This window comes from Salmo trutta, chromosome 36, assembly GCF_901001165.1.
Source record: "Salmo trutta chromosome 36, fSalTru1.1, whole genome shotgun sequence".
NCBI classification, from domain to species: domain Eukaryota; kingdom Metazoa; phylum Chordata; class Actinopteri; order Salmoniformes; family Salmonidae; genus Salmo; species Salmo trutta.
This window is the reverse complement of record NC_042992.1, coordinates 4,163,747-4,181,857: the sequence shown is the minus strand read 5'-3', so window position 1 is coordinate 4,181,857 and position 18,111 is coordinate 4,163,747. Positions and strand designations below refer to the sequence as shown.

At 44.8% G+C, this 18,111-nt stretch overlaps 1 protein-coding gene across 1 annotated transcript in view; it reads right to left on the bottom strand.

Annotated features, from left to right (window-relative positions):
• Positions 1-12,339, bottom strand: part of dlgap3 (discs, large (Drosophila) homolog-associated protein 3) — a 393,401-nt gene extending 381,062 nt beyond the window's left edge. The window contains exon 1 of the mRNA XM_029734628.1: positions 12,295-12,339. The gene's annotated coding sequence lies outside the window, so the exon portion shown is untranslated. The remainder of the gene's footprint in view (positions 1-12,294) is intronic.
• Positions 12,340-18,111: the final 5,772 nt, after the last annotated feature.

The window sequence follows — 18,111 nt, the reverse complement described above, 5'->3', positions numbered from 1 at the left end:
GAGACGGTTAGGGTTAGGGATTGATACCATGGAGACGGTTAGGGTTAGGGATTGATACCATGGAAATGGTTAGGGTTAGGGATTGATACCATGGAGACGGTTAGGGTTAGGGATTGATACCATGGAGACGGTTAGGGTTAGGGATTGATACCATGGAAATGGTTAGGGTTAGGGATTGATACCATGGAGACGGTTAGGGTTAGGGATTGATACCATGGAGACGGTTAGGGATTGATACCATGGAGACGGTTAGGGTTAGGGATTGATACCATGGAGACGGTTAGGGTTAGGGATTGATACCATGGAAATGGTTAGGGTTAAGGATTGATACCATGGAGACGGTTAGGGTTAGGGATTGATACCATGGAGACGGTTAGGGATTGATACCATGGAGACGGTTAGGGTTAGGGATTGATACCATGGAGACGGTTAGGGATTGATACCATGGAGACGGTTAGGGATTGATACCATGGAGACGGTTAGGGTTAGGGATTGATACCATGGAGACGGTTAGGGATTGATACCATGGAGACGATTAGGGTTAGGGATTGATACCATGGAGACGGTTAGGGATTGATACCATGGCCCACTGTTTAGAATGGCGTTTTCCAAGGTCCACTGTTTTGAATTTTGGCAAATGTTTAAAAATGTTTTATTGACTGCCTTATTAAATGACTTGCATGTTCTATTTAGATGCATTACCATCTAAATGTGATTTCTGTCATTCTGAGCACCGTGGGTGGACGCCCTAATCAGGTTTATTCACCCAATGCCTATGGGTCTGGTAAATTTGTCAAATGGCCGGTAAATTAAAAAATTCCCGGTCACATTGTCCGGCACCACATTTTCCTGACACACATACTCTACTACCATGAATAATAATTAAATACATTCCAGGGTTAAAAGCACCCTGCCTGCCCTTTAAACAACTCCACATAATACACAAGCTGATGTTTATTGTCATGAATCTTGCTCTGGAGGCAAGAGTGGTTTCCTCCAAACGGGCCAGCTGCAAAGTCAACAATTGATAAATCATAACAATTCATGAAAGCAAAAATAAGCATTTTGGTGATAATTTAAGGTTAGGGTTAGCAGTGTGGTTAAGGTTAGGGTTGGCAGTGTGGTTAAGGTTAGCTTTGGCAGTGTGGTTAAGGTTAGGGTTAGCAGTGTGGTTAAGGTTAGGGTTAGCAGTGTGGTTAAGGTTAGGGTTGGCAGTGTGGTTAAGGTTAGGGTTAGCAGTGTGGTTAAGGTTAGGGTTAGCAGTGTGGTTAAGGTTAGGGTTGGCAGTGTGGTTAAGGTTAAGCTTAGGTTTAAAATTAGAATTGATGACTTTAAGTCTGTGCCAGCTAGTGACCTCTCTGTAGAGCTGCCTCCAGTGCAAGATTCATGACAATAAATGCCAACCTGCACATAAAAACCTGGGGCACCATCCCAAATGGCACCCATAGGGCTCTGGTCAGAAGTGTACTACATAGGGACTAGGGTGACATAGGGCTCTAGTCAGAAGTACACTATATAGGGACTAGGGTGACATAGGGCTCTGGTCAGAAGTGTACTACATAGGGACTAGGGTGACATAGGGCTCTGGTCAGAAGTGTACTACATAGGGACTAGGGTGACATAGGGCTCTGGTCAGAAGTGTACTACATAGGGACTAGGGTGACATAGGGCTCTGGTCAGAAGTGTACTATATAGGGACTAGGGTGACATAGGGCTCTGGTCAGAAGTGTACTATATAGGGACTAGGGTGACATAGGGCTCTAGTCAGAAGTACACTATATAGGGACTAGGGTGACATAGGGCTCTGGTCAGAAGTGTACTACATAGGGACTAGGGTGACATAGGGCTCTGGTCAGAAGTGTACTACATAGGGACTAGGGTGACATAGGGCTCTGGTCAGAAGTGTACAACATAGGGACTAGGGTGACATAGGGCTCTGGTCAGAAGTGTACTACATAGGGACTAGGGTGATATAGGGCTCTGGTCAGAAGTGTACTATATAGAGACTAGGGTGACATAGGGCTCTGGTCAGAAGTGTACTATATAGAGACTAGGGTGACATAGGGCTCTGGTCAGAAGTGTACTATATAGGGACTAGGGTGACATAGGGCTCTGGTCAGAAGTGTACTATATAGAGACTAGGGTGACATAGGGCTCTGGTCAGAAGTGTACTATATAGAGACTAGGGTGACATAGGGCTCTGGTCAGAAGTGTACTATATAGAGACTAGGGTGACATAGGGCTCTGGTCAGAAGTGTACTACATAGAGACTAGGGTGACATAGGGCTCTGGTCAGAAGTGTACTACATAGAGACTAGGGTGATATAGGGCTCTAGTCAGAAGTGTACTACATAGAGACTAGGGTGACATAGGGCTCTGGTCAAAAGTGTATTATATAGGGACTAGGGTGACATAAGGCTCTGGTCAGAAGTGTACTATATAGAGACTAGGGTGACATAGGGCTCTGGTCAGAAGTGTACTACATAGGGACTAGGGTGACATAGGGCTCTGGTCAGAAATGTACTATATAGGGACTAGGGTGACATAGGGCTCTTGTCAGAAGTACACTATATAGGGACTAGGGTGACATAGAGCTCTGGTCTGAAGTACACTATATAGGGACTAGGGTGACATAGGGCTCTTGTCAGAAGTACACTATATAGGGACTAGGGTGACATAGAGCTCTGGTCTGAAGTACACTATATAGGGACTAGGGTGACATAGGGCTCTGGTCAGAAATGTACTATATAGGGACTAGGGTGACATAGGGCTCTGGTCAGAAGTGTACTATATAGGGACTAGGGTGACATAGGGCTCTGGTCAGAAGTGTACAATATAGGGACTAGGGTGACATAGGGCTCTGGTCAGAAGTACACTATATAGGGACTAGGGTGACATAGGGCTCTGGTCAGAAGTGTACTATATAGAGACTAGGGTGACATAGGGCTCTGGTCAGAAGTACACTATATAGGGACTAGGGTGACATAGGGCTCTGGTCAGAAGTGTACTATATAGGGACTAGGGTGACATAGGGCTCTGGTCGGAAGTACACTATATAGAGACTAGGGTGACATAGGGCTCTGGTCAGAAGTGTACTATATAGAGACTAGGGTGACATAGGGCTCTGGTCAGAAGTGTACAATATAGGGACTAGGGTGACATAGGGCTCTGGTCAGAAGTGTACAATATAGGGACTAGGGTGACATATGGCTCTGGTCAGAAGTACACTATATAGGGACTAGGGTGACATAGGGCTCTGGTCAGAAGTGTACTATATAGAGACTAGGGTGACATAGGGCTCTGGTCAGAAGTGTACTATATAGAGACTAGGGTGACATAGGGCTCTGGTCAGAAGTGTACAATATAGGGACTAGGGTGACATAGGGCTCTGGTCAGAAGTGTGGGTTCTGCATAATTAAAGCATTGATGTTCTACTGACAATAAAACTGTGCGTTGCGAAGGAAGAACCTCATTACCATGCCAACGTGATGGGGGGATTAGGTCATGTATTTTCAATTTTGCTTCACTGACTGACACCTTGTAAACAAACCGAAGCAATGCAACTGGGGGAAGGCTTCTCATGACATATGGAGATTTTGGGTCCTTGAAAAGATTTCTTCATAAGTAATATGATGAACATGTTACTGCCATATTTCTTGCATATCTATATCCTATAGTGCAGGACACCCCCCCCATCGAGCATATCTATATCCTATAGTGCAGGACACCCCCCCCCTCATCGAGCATATCTATATCCTATAGTGCAGGACACCCCCCCCCATCGAGCATATCTATATCCTATAGTGCAGGACACCCCCCCCATCGAGCATATCTATATCCTATAGTGCAGGACACCCCCCCCATCGAGCATATCTATATCCTATAGAGCTGGACACCCCCCCCATCGAGCATATCTATATCCTATAGAGCTGGACACCCCCGCCCCATCGAGCATATCTATATCCTATAGAGCTGGACACCCCCCCCCATCGAGCATATCTATATCCTATAGTACAGGACACCCCCCCATATCTATATCCTATAGAGCTGGACACCCCCCCATCGAGCATATCTATATCCTATAGCGCAGGACACCCCCCCCATCGAGCACATCTATATCCTATAGAGCTGGACACCCCCCCATCGAGCATATCTATATCCTATAGAGCTGGACACCCCCCCATCGAGCATATCTATATCTATATCCTATAGAGCTGGACACCCCCCCCCCCCCCCCCATCGAGCATATCTATATCCTATAGTGCAGGACACCCCCCCATCGAGCATATTTATATCCTATAGTGCAGGACACCCCCCCCCCATTGAGCACATCTATATCCTATAGTGCAGGACACCCCCCCATATCTATATCCTATAGTGCAGGACACCCCCCCATTCAGTATATCTAATGGTGTTTCCTCTCTCCAGCGTATCCGTCATCCCGCGTGTAAAGGAAGACTACAGACTAAAGCACCTTAATCATGTACACATTGACAGAGCATTATTACCCAGCTCTTTATGTGACCATGAAAAAGAATTAAGGCAATTTCGAGAGGAGAGCAGAGACGCCAAAAATGAGCCCGGCAATAAATGTGCTCTAATCCGTCACTCACTCCACAATCAACCTGACTCTCTCTGTGAACTGAACGTTACCTTCTTGGAGGAGAAAACCTAATAGGATATAAGCCTACTGTACTATATATAGATGGCTGTAACCAAACAGAATGGGGATACAGGCAAACTGTGCCCACATAGGCCTGTTGTATAAACTCTACATCATTAGAAATAGAATACTAAGACTAAGTCGGTCCGTCTTAGCCAACTGGGATGTGACCTTTCAACTCAATTCCCTTAGAGCCTGTCCGTCTTAGCCAACTGGGATGTGACCTTTCAACTCAATTCCCTTAGAGCCTGTCCGTCTTAGCCAACTGGGATGTGACCTTTCAACTCAATTTCCTTAGAGCCTGTCCGTCTTAGCCAACTGGGATGTGACCTTTCAACTCAATTCCCTTAGAGCCTGTCCGTCTTAGCCAACTGGGATGTGACCTTTCAACTCAATTCCCTTAGAGACTGTCCGTCTTAGCCAACTGGGATGTGGAGATAGGGCCTTGACTAGTCTATGACCAATACAGTGCTATAGAGAAGCCATACCACTACTACACTGGTATATAGACACCATGATACTACACACCATGATACTACACTGGTATATAGACACCATGATACTACACTGGTATATAGGCACCATGATACTACACTGGTATATAGACACCATGATACTACACTGGTATATAGACACCATGATACTATACTGGTATATAGGCACCATGATACTACACTGGTATATAGACACCATGATACTATACTGGTATATAGACACCATGATACTACACTGGTATATAGACACCATGATACTACACTGGTATATAGACACCATGATACTACACTGGTATATAGGCACCATGATACTACACTGGTATATAGACACCATGATACTACACTGGTATATAGACACCATGATACTACACTGGTATATAGACACCATGATACTACACTGGTATATAGACACCATGATACTACACACCATGATACTACACTGGTATATAGACACCATGATACTAGACTGGTATATAGACACCATGATACTACACACCATGATACTACACTGGTATATAGACACCATGATACTACACTGGTATATAGACACCATGATACTACACTGGTATATAGACAACATGATACTACACTGGTATATAGACACCATGATACTACACTGGTATATAGACACCATGATACTACACTGGTATATAGACACCATGATACTGTATTCGTATCTGCGTTGTCCTCTTTGACAGAGAAAAAACAGAGTGGAAAAGTTAATCAACCCACTCACACAGACCCCTCGCTAGTGAACCTACTTTCCCCACTCACACAGACCCCTCGTTAGGGAACCTACTTTCCCCACTCACACAGACCCCTCGCTAGTGAACCTACTTTCCCCACTCACACAGACCCCTTGCTAGGGAACCTACTTTCCCCACTCACACACACCCCTCGCTAGTGAACCTACTTTCCCCACTCACACAGACCCCTCGCTAGGGAACCTACTTTCCCCACTCACACAGACCCCTCGCTAGGGAACCTACTTTCCCCACTCACACAGACCCCTCGCTAGGGAACCTACTTTTCCCCACTCACACAGACCCCTCGCTAGTGAACCTACTTTCCCCACTCACACAGACCCCTCGCTAGTGAACCTACTTTCCCCACTCACACAGACCCCTCGCTAGGGAACCTACTTTTCCCCACTCACACAGACCCCTCGCTAGGGAACCTACTTTCCCCACTCACACAGACCCCTCGCTAGGGAACCTACTTTCCCCACTCACACAGACCCCTTGCTAGGGAACCTACTTTTCCCCACTCACACAGACCCCTCGCTAGTGAACCTACTTTCCCCACTCACACAGACCCCTCGCTAGGGAACCTACTTTCCCCACTCACACAGACCCCTCGCTAGGGAACCTACTTTCCCCACTCACACAGACCCCTCGCTAGGGAACCTACTTTCCCCACTCACACAGACCCCTCGCTAGGGAACCTACTTTCCCCACTCACACAGACCCCTCGCTAGGGAACCTACTTTCCCCACTCACACAGACCCCTCGTTAGGGAACCTACGTTTCCCCACTCACACAGACCCCTCGCTAGGGAACCTACTTTCCCCACTCACACAGACCCCTCGCTAGGGAACCTACTTTCCCCACTCACACAGACCCCTCGTTAGGGAACCTACGTTTCCCCACTCTACTGTATATGATTGAGCTTGTCTCCATTGGAAACCAGCCTCCAAGCCAGCTGCCCTCACTCACTCTACTCCGGGCTCGCAGATACAATTTACACCCTGACTAGACCAGCCACGTTGGGTGCGCGAGCGTTACAAAATACATTTACACATATGTGTTCTTCAATAATATCATCCAAACTGCTCACGTCAAACGAGTGTCTGCGTAGTCAGGCGCTAAAAATCGAACTTGGTTCTAGATGAGATACTCCACGCGCTGAAAGTCCCCTCCTTATTAGAAATCAGGAAGTTACAAACCCACATGGTTGCTTGAAAGACCAAAAATAAAAAAAAGAGAGATTAATGAAAGATAAGTAAATAAAAACGAACTACGTTTCTCTTTTTATCTGTGAATTAATCGTCGGAGTAGAGAAACACAAGATGTCGTATGACTCTGGGTAACATTTTTACAAAGACCCTGTCATGTAAAAAAACAACCCAATGTTCATCTCCCAGAACAAACTGCTAGCAACAGCTATCTAGCTTAATGTCCATGAATGTTTCACGTGTGTTTCCACCTGCCTTGTCTGTCTGTCTGTCTGTCTGTCTGTCTGTCTGTCTGTCTGTCTGTCTGTCTGTCTGTCTGTCTGTCTGTCTGTCTGTCTGTCTGTCTGTCTGTCTGTCTGTCTGTCTTATCTGTCTGTCTGTCTGTCTGTCTGTCTGTCTGTCTGTCTGTCTGTCTGTCTGTCTGTCTGTCTGTCTGTCTGTCTGTCTGTCTGTCTGTCATCCTATAGAAGCCTGATCAGAAAAGCATTGAGCTGTTGTGTGTGTGTGTGTGTCGTGTTGCCGCCTTTCCCTCCAACCCAAACAAATATATTATAAAATACATAGAATATACTGTTAAAGGTGTTATCCGTGCTTCTACACCTGCATTGCTTGCTGTTTGGGGTTTTAGGCTGGGTTTCTGTACAGCACTTTGTGACATCAGCTGATGTAAGAAGGGCTTTATAAATACATTTGATTGATTGATTGATTGATTGATTGATTGATTGATTGATTGATTAAGCAGGTTTATAGAATATACTGTTAAAGGTGTGAAACTCATTCCAAGGAGGGCAGAGTGTCTGAGGGTTTTCTCTCCTCCCTTGTACTTGATTGATGAACTAAGGTCACTAATTAGTAAGAAACTCCCCTAACCTGGTTACTAATTAGTAAGGAACTCCCCTAACCTGGTTACTAATTAGTAAGGAACTCCCCTAACCTGGTTACTAATTAGTATGGAACTCCCCTAACCTGGTTACTAATTAGTATGGAACTCCCCTAACCTGGTTACTAATTAGTAAGGAACTCCCCTAACCTGGTCACTAATTAGTATGGAACTCCCCTAACCTGGTCACTAATTAGTAAGGAACTCCCCTAACCTGCTTACTAATTAGTAAGGAACTCCCCTTACCTGGTTACTAATTAGTAAGGAACTCAACCTAACCTGGTTACTAATTAGTAAGGAACTCAACCTAACCTAGTTGTCCAGGTCTTCATTGAAAGAAAAAGAAAAAACCCAGCAGACTCTGCCCTTAGTTTGACACCCCTGGTGTTAAGGATGAACTCGAATTCAGGAGAGAGGACCAGACTTGAATGTAACACAATGCAGCCCCCTAGCAACACTTAACTAGTTTCCTTGACCGCAGCTCCCTAGCAACACTTAAATAGTTTCCTTGACCGCAGCTCCTCAAACAAGCTCCAGCTGCTACTAACCATGAATCAGACTCCACACGTTCTCACTCTTCTCAATTACCACTACCACCCTATTTAAACAAAATAGTCACTCCTCCTCTGTGTTTTGTATCGCATCTCTTCACCTTTCTCTACCTTCACCCCAGCAGCCAAACTACCACGACCTAATTACCTTCACCCCAGCAGCCAAACTACCTTCACCCCAGCAGCCAAACTACCATGACCTGATTACCTTCACCCCAGCAGCCAAACTACCACGGCCTGATTACCTTCACCCCAGCAGCCAAACTACCTTCACCCCAGCAGCTAAACTACCACGACCTGATTACCTTCACCCCAGCAGCCAAACTACCACGACCTGATTACCTTCACCCCAGCAGCCAAACTACCTTCACCCCAGCAGCCAAACTACCTTCACCCCAGCAGCTAAACTACCACGGCCTGATTACCTTCACCCCAGCAGCCAAACTACCACGACCTGATTACCTTCACCCCAGCAGCCAAACTACCTTCACCCCAGTAGCCAAACTACCACGACCTGATTACCTTCACCCCAGCAGCCAAACTACCACGGCCTGATTACCTTCACCCCAGCAGCCAAACTACCTTCACCCCAGCAGCTAAACTACCACGACCTGATTACCTTCACCCCAGTAGCCAAACAACCACGACCTGATTACCTTCACCCCAGCAGCCAAACTACCTTCACCCCAGCAGCCAAACTACCATGACCTGATTACCTTCACCCCAGTAGCCAAACTACCACGACCTGATTACCTTCACCCCAGCAGCCAAACTACCACGGCCTGATTACCTTCACCCCAGCAGCCAAACTACCACGGCCTGATTACCTTCACCCCAGTAGCCAAACTACCTTCACCCCAGCAGCCAAACTACCACGGCCTGATTACCTTCACCCCAGCAGCCAAACTACCACGGCCTGATTACCTTCACCCCAGTAGCCAAACTACCTTCACCCCAGCAGCCAAACTACCACGGCCTGATTACCTTCACCCCAGCAGCCAAACTACCACGGCCTGATTACCTTCACCCCAGTAGCCAAACTACCTTCACCCCAGCAGCCAAACTACCATGACCTGATTACCTTCACCCCAGCAGCCAAACTACCACGGCCTGATTACCTTCACCCCAGTAGCCAAACTACCTTCACCCCAGCAGCCAAACTACCACGGCCTGATTACCTTCACCCCAGCAGCCAAACTACCACGGCCTGATTACCTTCACCCCAGCAGCCAAACTACCACGACCTGATTACCTTCACCCCAGCAGCCAAACTACCTTCACCCCAGCAGCCAAACTACCACGGCCTGATTACCTTCACCCCAGTAGCCAAACTACCACGACCTGATTACCTTCACCCCAGCAGCCAAACTACCTTCACCCCAGCAGCCAAACTACCACGGCCTGATTACCTTCACCCCAGCAGCCAAACTACCACGGCCTGATTACCTTCACCCCAGTAGCCAAACTACCTTCACCCCAGCAGCCAAACTACCACGACCTGATTACCTTCACCCCAGCAGCCAAACTACCACGCCCTGACAGTGTTGTCTCGGTTCTCGGGACCACAAGTGGTGCACGTGATAGTTTTTTGTGCCTTAACACTGCAAAGCTGATTCAAATGACCAAAGCTTGATGATTAGTTGATTACTTGAATAAGCTGTGTAGTGTTTGGACAAAACAACTAAAGGTGTACCATTGGGCTCCTGAGGACTGAGTTTGGGAAACCCTTCTTTTAGAGTCAACCCCTCCAGAAGCTTCATCTGCAGCCCTTGGCTTCATCTGGTCCATTCTCATTTCCTCCACTGAATCCTCATTCTAACATCCAGTCCTCATTAAAGTCCCGTGTATCACATTGTTCCCTTTCTGTTTCCAAAGCTCTCCTACACAAGCTTCCAACTGATTTTGTTGCTAATGAATAAAAGAGCTAGCAAACGTCTTGAAGGATTTGTTAACTCTTGGAGGTCCCTCTGGTCTTGACCAATTTAGGTAAATCCTCCTTTTGTTTTAGTGCCCCTCCCCCATTGTTGGAATAACCTAAAAAAAAAAATCCTTGATTTCCCCAGGCAGTTTAGGACTCTGGTGTTGAATGAATTAATTGAGGATTGCAGTTATTTCAATTGATTGTAGTAGTTTATTTGTTGTAATTTGTGGTGTTGAGGCTATGCCTTGTGTTTATTTTTATTTTATAATTTTTCTATCCTGAATAAATAAAAGTTCATTCCATTTTCTAAAAAAATAAATGTAACTAATGTAATAGTCTGGTCTTTAAACTTGTGAATGTAATGAATACTCCAGAGAGAAAAAGGGGTAGATTCACACGCAGACCACGGCAGGGGTTTTATTTCACCTTCGCAGAAGGCAGGAATCGTGGAGGCAACGGTCATAGACAGGTAGGCAAACAGGCAGGTGAATCAAAACTAGGACTGAAGGCTATAACTTGTTCTCACCTACGAGCTAGGGAAAAGGCTTAGTAGAGTCAAAATGAACAATACCTCACAAAGGCACAAACAGAATGAACGGAACTAAATAAGACCAGGTGAGTAACTAACACAGGTGAAATCAATCAACACAAATGAAAAGACAGCGCCACGAAACAGAACACAAGGTCGACTAAGAAAATAAATACAAAACCTTAGAGTGAAAAACAAGTAAATATATATGGCTAATAAATAGACTGTCACTAGAATATGAAGCAAATACATGTATATGGCACCCTATTCCTTATCTAGTGCCATTTTGACCAGAGCACATAGGGTAGTGCACTATGTAGGGGGTAGTGCACTATGTAGGGGTAGTGCACTATGTAGGGGTAGTGTGCAATGTGGGACTCCCCCAGGGAGACAAGGAAGCATATAAACGAAACTAGTAAGTGGAATGTTATGTCTGCATGAAAGAGCCTAGCTGCAAAACATCAACCATTAAAATGGAAGGGTTTGAACAGAGTGAATCTTGTTGTATTGTGCTGGTGATTTAGAGGCATTTTCACACGAATGAGACGACAATAGCACGCACACGCTAACACACACACACACACACACACAACACACACCATTTAAACATCGATCAAATGTGTTTTACGCACGGCCACTGCGCCCTGGCTGCATATGCCCCCCCCCATCCCAGAGCGGAGCAGAGTAATCAATCAAAAATCAATGGACCAAATCAAGAAGTCGTTTCAGCCAATCAAACACCATAATCCTGGTGACGGCTCGTCTTTATAGACGTTTGATCCTACTGACCCTTAATCCAATTAACGTGTGGTGAGAACATCATTGTTTAGTCAACACAAACTGGAGAATATTGTCTTAATTGTTTTGTTTATTAAGTAAGGTTTAGTATAGAGTAGGCCTAGCATAAAACAACAGGCATTCAGCCGTGGTGGATAACAGAGAGAGAGAGAGAGAGAGAGAGAGACATGTTTCCCATGTCAAAAAAGACATTTGAATTGAACTGAGAGAGAGAGAGAGCATACAGACGTTCGCATGGCACGGAGAGAGAGAGAGAGAGAGAGAGAGAGAGAGAGAGAGAGAGATGGAGGGAGATCGAGAGAGAGAGAGAGAGATAGAGAGGGAGAGAGCGAGAGAGAGAGAGAGAGAGAGAGAGCGATAACTGCCATACAAGCTGCCTGCCGACCTGCAGTAAAACGGTTCCAACTCACGGTCTAATTATCCCGTGTGTATTTGATCTTGTAGCTGGTTACAAAGTATTGGTGATCGCGCCCTATCCAGGGAAGGATGAGACGGAGAGCCTACCTGGGTGGTCTTTCTAGCGGAATCGTCACATCGGTGGCCTTCGCGCTATTCGCCTCGGATACACTCGGATACCATGTGATTCATTAGCAGCTCCGGCCACTGCTTTCGTTGTAAAAGTGAAAACGCGTGCGGCTCTTCCGGACACACACTCGCGTTCGTGGTGATGGAACATTTACGCACCAACGTAACAGCATTCATTTCAATACTTACTGACCGAGGAACCGTTTCCCTCAGAACGGGATGAGCTTTTGGTTTTGATTGTCCTCTTTATCCTTCTCTTGTCGAGTTAATTTGGTGTGTGTCGTCTTGTGGGCCAAGAAAGACCCCCTTTCCTTCCCGCTGCGCAGCTATTCTTGTCCATCCGCTGTCAAGTTGACCCATCTCTATTGACACCAGCCGGCAGCCTGCAGCCTGCTTCAAACAGACCGACAGCAAGCTGCTGAGCAGAGCAGGACTTGCCTTGAACACGGTTAAATAGCAAAGAAATACGTCGACCTAGACCCACTGCCTGTAACACAACCCTTTGTAAACGAAGACCTTGCGTTTCTTAATAAGACAGAAAACATTTGGAAGTCAGAATGCAGCGGTTCGGTTCACGCAAAGGAACATCTGTAGCCTTTTACATGGAAACACCTGCTCTCATTTCTCTCTCTGCTCGTGTTTAAAAACCCCAACAGTCTTACCTTGTCGTTGAGACGTTTGGGTTCGGCGGGGTTTTAGACTCGTTTTCTTCGCCACTATTCCTCGGGTTGGTTCTCCACGTTGGTAAGGATGAGAAGAGAGAAATCCACCGAGGAAGCGGGTCCGTTATTTCCTCCGCCGCTCGTTGTCTGAGCTTTCTCTCTCTCTCTCCCCTCTCTCTCTCTCTCTCTCCCTCTCTCTCTCCTCTCTCTCTCTCTCCTCTCTCTCTCTCTCTCTCTCTCTCCCTCTCTCTCTCTCTCCTCTCTCTCTCTCTCTCTTCTTCTTTCTCTCTCTCCTCTCTCTCTCTCCTCTCTCTCTCTTCTCTCTCTCTCTCTCCCCACCCTCTCTCTCCTCTTCCTCTCTCTCTCTCTTCCTCTCTCTCTCTCTCTCTCTCTCTCTCTCTCTCTCTCTCTCCCCACCCTCTCTCTTCTCCCTCTCTCTCTCTTCCTCTCTCTCTCTCCTCTCTCTCCTCTTCTCTCTCTCCTCTTCCCCCCCTCTTCTCTCCCCCCTCCCCTCTTCCTCTCTCTCTCTCCCTCCTATCTCTCTCTACCCCCCCCCTTCTCTCTCATCTGCTCTCTCTCCTCTCTCTCTCTACCCCCCCCCCTCTCTCTCCCCCCCCCCCCCCCCCCCCCCCTCTCTCTCTCTCTCTCCTCTCTCTCTTCTCTCTAACCGAAAGGGCACGCCGGGATCCCTCCGTGTGCAGATTGGTTGACCGGAGTCCTAGCGGACCCTAAATTAGAGGAGGGGACAAGTGAAGTATAAGATAAAATGTATATTATGCAGCCGTATGCTGGATGTAATGATATGTTCTTCACTGTCCTGAAGCACTAAAATAGGACTGTACCCATAGTCTACTGTTGTACTGTACCCATAGTCTACTGTTATACTGTACCCATAGTCTACTGTTATACTGTACCCATAGTCTACTGTTATACTGTACCCATAGTCTACTGTTGTACTGTACCCATAGTCTACTGTTATACTGTACCGATAGTGTTATACTGTACCCATAGTCTACTGTACCCATAGTCTACTGTTATACTGTACCCATAGTCTACTGTACCCATAGTCTACTGTTGTACTGTACCCATAGTCTACTGTTATACTGTACCCATAGTCTACTGTTATACTGTACCCATAGTCTACTGTTATACTGTACCCATAGTCTACTGTTGTACTGTACCCATAGTCTACTGTTGTACTGTACCCATAGTCTACTGTTATACTGTACCCATAGTCTACTGTTATACTGTACCCATAGTCTACTGTTATACTGTACCCATAGTCTACTGTTGTACTGTACCCATAGTCTACTGTTATACTGTACCGATAGTGTTATACTGTACTCATAGTCTACTGTACCCATAGTCTACTGTTATACTGTACCCATAGTGTTATACTGTACCCATAGTCTACTGTTATACTGTACCGATAGTGTTATACTGTACCCATAGTCTACTGTACCCATAGTCTACTGTTGTACTGTACCCATAGTCTACTGTTATACTGTACCATAGTCTACTGTTATACTGTACCCATAGTCTACTGTTATACTGTACCCATAGTGTTATACTGTACCCATAGTCTACTGTTATACCTGTACCCATAGTCTACTGTTATACTGTACCCATAGTCTCCTGTTATACTGTACCCATAGTCTACTGTTGTACTGTACCCATAGTCTACTGTTTATACTGTACCCCTAGTCTACTGTTGTACTGTACCCCATAGTCTACTGTTGTAATGTACCCATAGTCTACGTTATACTGTACCCATAGTCTACTGTTATACTGTACCCATAGTCTACTGTTATACTGTACCCATAGTCTACTGTTATACTGTACCCATAGTCTACTGTTATACTGTACCCATAGTGTTATACTGTACCCATAGTCTACTGTACCCATAGTCTACTGTTATACTGTACCCATAGTCTACTGTTATACTGTACCCATAGTGTTATACTGTACCCATTAGTCTACTGTTGTACTGTACCCATAGTGTTATACTGTACCCCATAGTCTACTGTTGTACTGTACCCCATAGTCTACTGTTGTACTGTACCCATAGTCTACTGTTATACTGTACCCATAGTGTTCTACGTACCCATAGTCTACTGTTGTACTGTACCCCATAGTCTGCTGTTATACTGTACCCATAGTCTACTGTACCCATAGTCTACTTGTTATACTGTACCCATAGTCTACTGTTGTACTGTACCCATAGTCTACTGTTGTACTGTACCCATAGTCTACTGTTATACTGTACCCATAGTCTACTGTTGTACTGTACCCATAGTCTACTGTTATACTGTACCCATAGTGTTATACTGTACCCATAGTCTACTGTTATACTGTACCCATAGTCTACTGTTGTACTGTACCCCATAGCCTACTGTTATACTGTACCCATAGTCTACTGTACCCATAGTCTACTGTTATACTGTACCCATAGTCTACTGTTATACTGTACCCATAGTCTACTGTTATACTGTACCCATAGTGTTATACTGTACCCATAGTCTACTGTTGTACTGTACCCATAGTCTACTGTACCCATAGTCTACTGTTGTACTGTACCCATAGTCTACTGTTATACTGTACCCATAGTCTACTGTTATACTGTACCCATAGTCTACTGTTATACTGTACCCATAGTCTACTGTTGTACTGTACCCATAGTCTACTGTTGTACTGTACCCATAGTCTACTGTTATACTGTACCCATAGCCTACTGTTATACTGTACCCATAGTCTACTGTACCCATAGTCTACTGTTATACTGTACCCATAGTCTACTGTTGTACTGTACCCATAGTCTACTGTTGTACTGTACCCATAGTCTACTGTACCCATAGTCTACTGTTATACTGTACCCATAGTCTACTGTTGTACTGTACCCATAGTCTACTGTTGTACTGTACCCATAGTTTACTGTTGTACTGTACCCATAGTCTACTGTTATACTGTTACCCATAGTCTCCTGTTTTGTACTGTACCCATAGTATACTGTTTATTACTGTACCCATAGTCTACTGTTATACTGTACCCCATAGTCTTTACTGTTATTACTTGTACGATAGTGTTATACTGTACCCTATAGTCTACTGTACCATAGTCTATGTTTCTACTGTACCCTAGTGCTATACTGTACCCATAGTCTACTGTTTATACTGTACCGCTTAGTGTTATACTCGTACCCATAGGTCTACTTACCCATCGTCTACTGTTGTACTGTACCCATAGTCTACTGTTCTACTGTACCCATAGTTCTACTGTTATACTGCTACCCATAGTCTACTGTTATACTGTACCCATATTGTTATACTGTACCCATAGAGTCTACTGTTATACTGTACCCATAGGTCTACTGTATACTTTACCCTATAGTCTACTGTTATACTGTACCCATATTCTACTGTTGTACTGTACCCATAGTCTACTGTTATACTGTACCCATAAGTCTACCTGTTGTACTGTACCACATAGTCTACTGTTGTAATGTACATAGTCTACTGTTGTACTGTACCCATAGTCTACTGTTATACTGTACCCATAGTCTACTGTTATACTGTACCCATAGTCTACTGTTATACTGTACCCATAGTCTACTGTTATACTGTACCCATAGTGTTATACTGTACCCATAGTCTACTGTACCCATAGTCTACTGTTATACTGTACCCATAGTCTACTGTTATACTGTACCCATCGTGTTATACTGTACCATAGTCTACTGTTGTACTGTAACCCAATAGTGTTATACTGTACCCATAGTCTACTGTTGTACTGTACCCATAGTCTACTGTTGTACTGTACCCATAGTCTACTGTTATACTGTACCATAGTGTTATACTGTACCCATAGTCTACTGTTGTACTGTACCCATAGTCTGCTGTATACGTACCCATAGTCTACGTACCCATAGTCTACTGTTATACTGTACCCATAGTCTACTGTTGTACTGTACCCCATAGTCTACTGTGTACTGTACCCATAGTCTACTGTTATACTGGTACCCATAGTCTACTGTATGTACTGTAACCATAGCCTTCACTGTTATACTGTACCCATAGTCTACTGTACCATAGTCTACTGTTATACTGTACCCATAGTCTACTGTTATACTGTACCCATAGTGTTATACTGTACCCATAGTCTACTGTTGTACTGTACCCATAGTCTACTGTACCCATAGTCTACTGTTGTACTGTACCCATAGGCTACTGTTATACTGTACCCATAGTCTACTGTTATACTGTACCCATAGTCTACTGTTATACTGTACCCATAGTCTACTGTTATACTGTACCCATAGTCTACTGTTGTACTGTACCCATAGTCTACTGTTGTAATGTACCCATAGTCTACTGTACCCATAGTGTACTGTTATACTGTACCCATAGTCTACTGTTATACTGTACCCATAGTCTACTGTTATACTGTACCGATAGTGTTATACTGTACCCATAGTCTACTGTACCCATAGTCTACTGTTATACTGTACCCATAGTGTTATACTGTACCCATAGTCTACTGTTATACTGTACCGATAGTGTTATACTGTACCCATAGTCTACTGTACCCATAGTCTACTGTTGTACTGTACCCATAGTCTACTGTTATACTGTACCCATAGTCTACTGTTATACTGTACCCATAGTGTTATACTGTACCCATAGTCTACTGTTATACTGTACCCATAGTCTACTGTTATACTGTACCCATAGTCTACTGTTATACTGTACCCATAGTCTACTGTTGTACTGTACCCATAGTCTACTGTTATACTGTACCCATAGTCTACTGTTGTACTGTACCCATAGTCTACTGTTGTAATGTACCCATAGTCTACTGTTGTACTGTACCCATAGTCTACTGTTATACTGTACCCATAGTCTACTGTTATACTGTACCCATAGTCTATGTTATACTGTACCCATAGTGTTTATACTGTACCAATAGTCTCTTACCCATAGTCTACTGTTATACTGTACCCTAGCTAGACTGTTATACTGTACCCATAGTGTTATACTGTACCCATAGTCTACTGTTGTACTGTACCCATAGTGTTATACTGTACCCATAGTCTACTGTTGTACTGTACCCATAGTCTACTGTTGTACTGTACCCATAG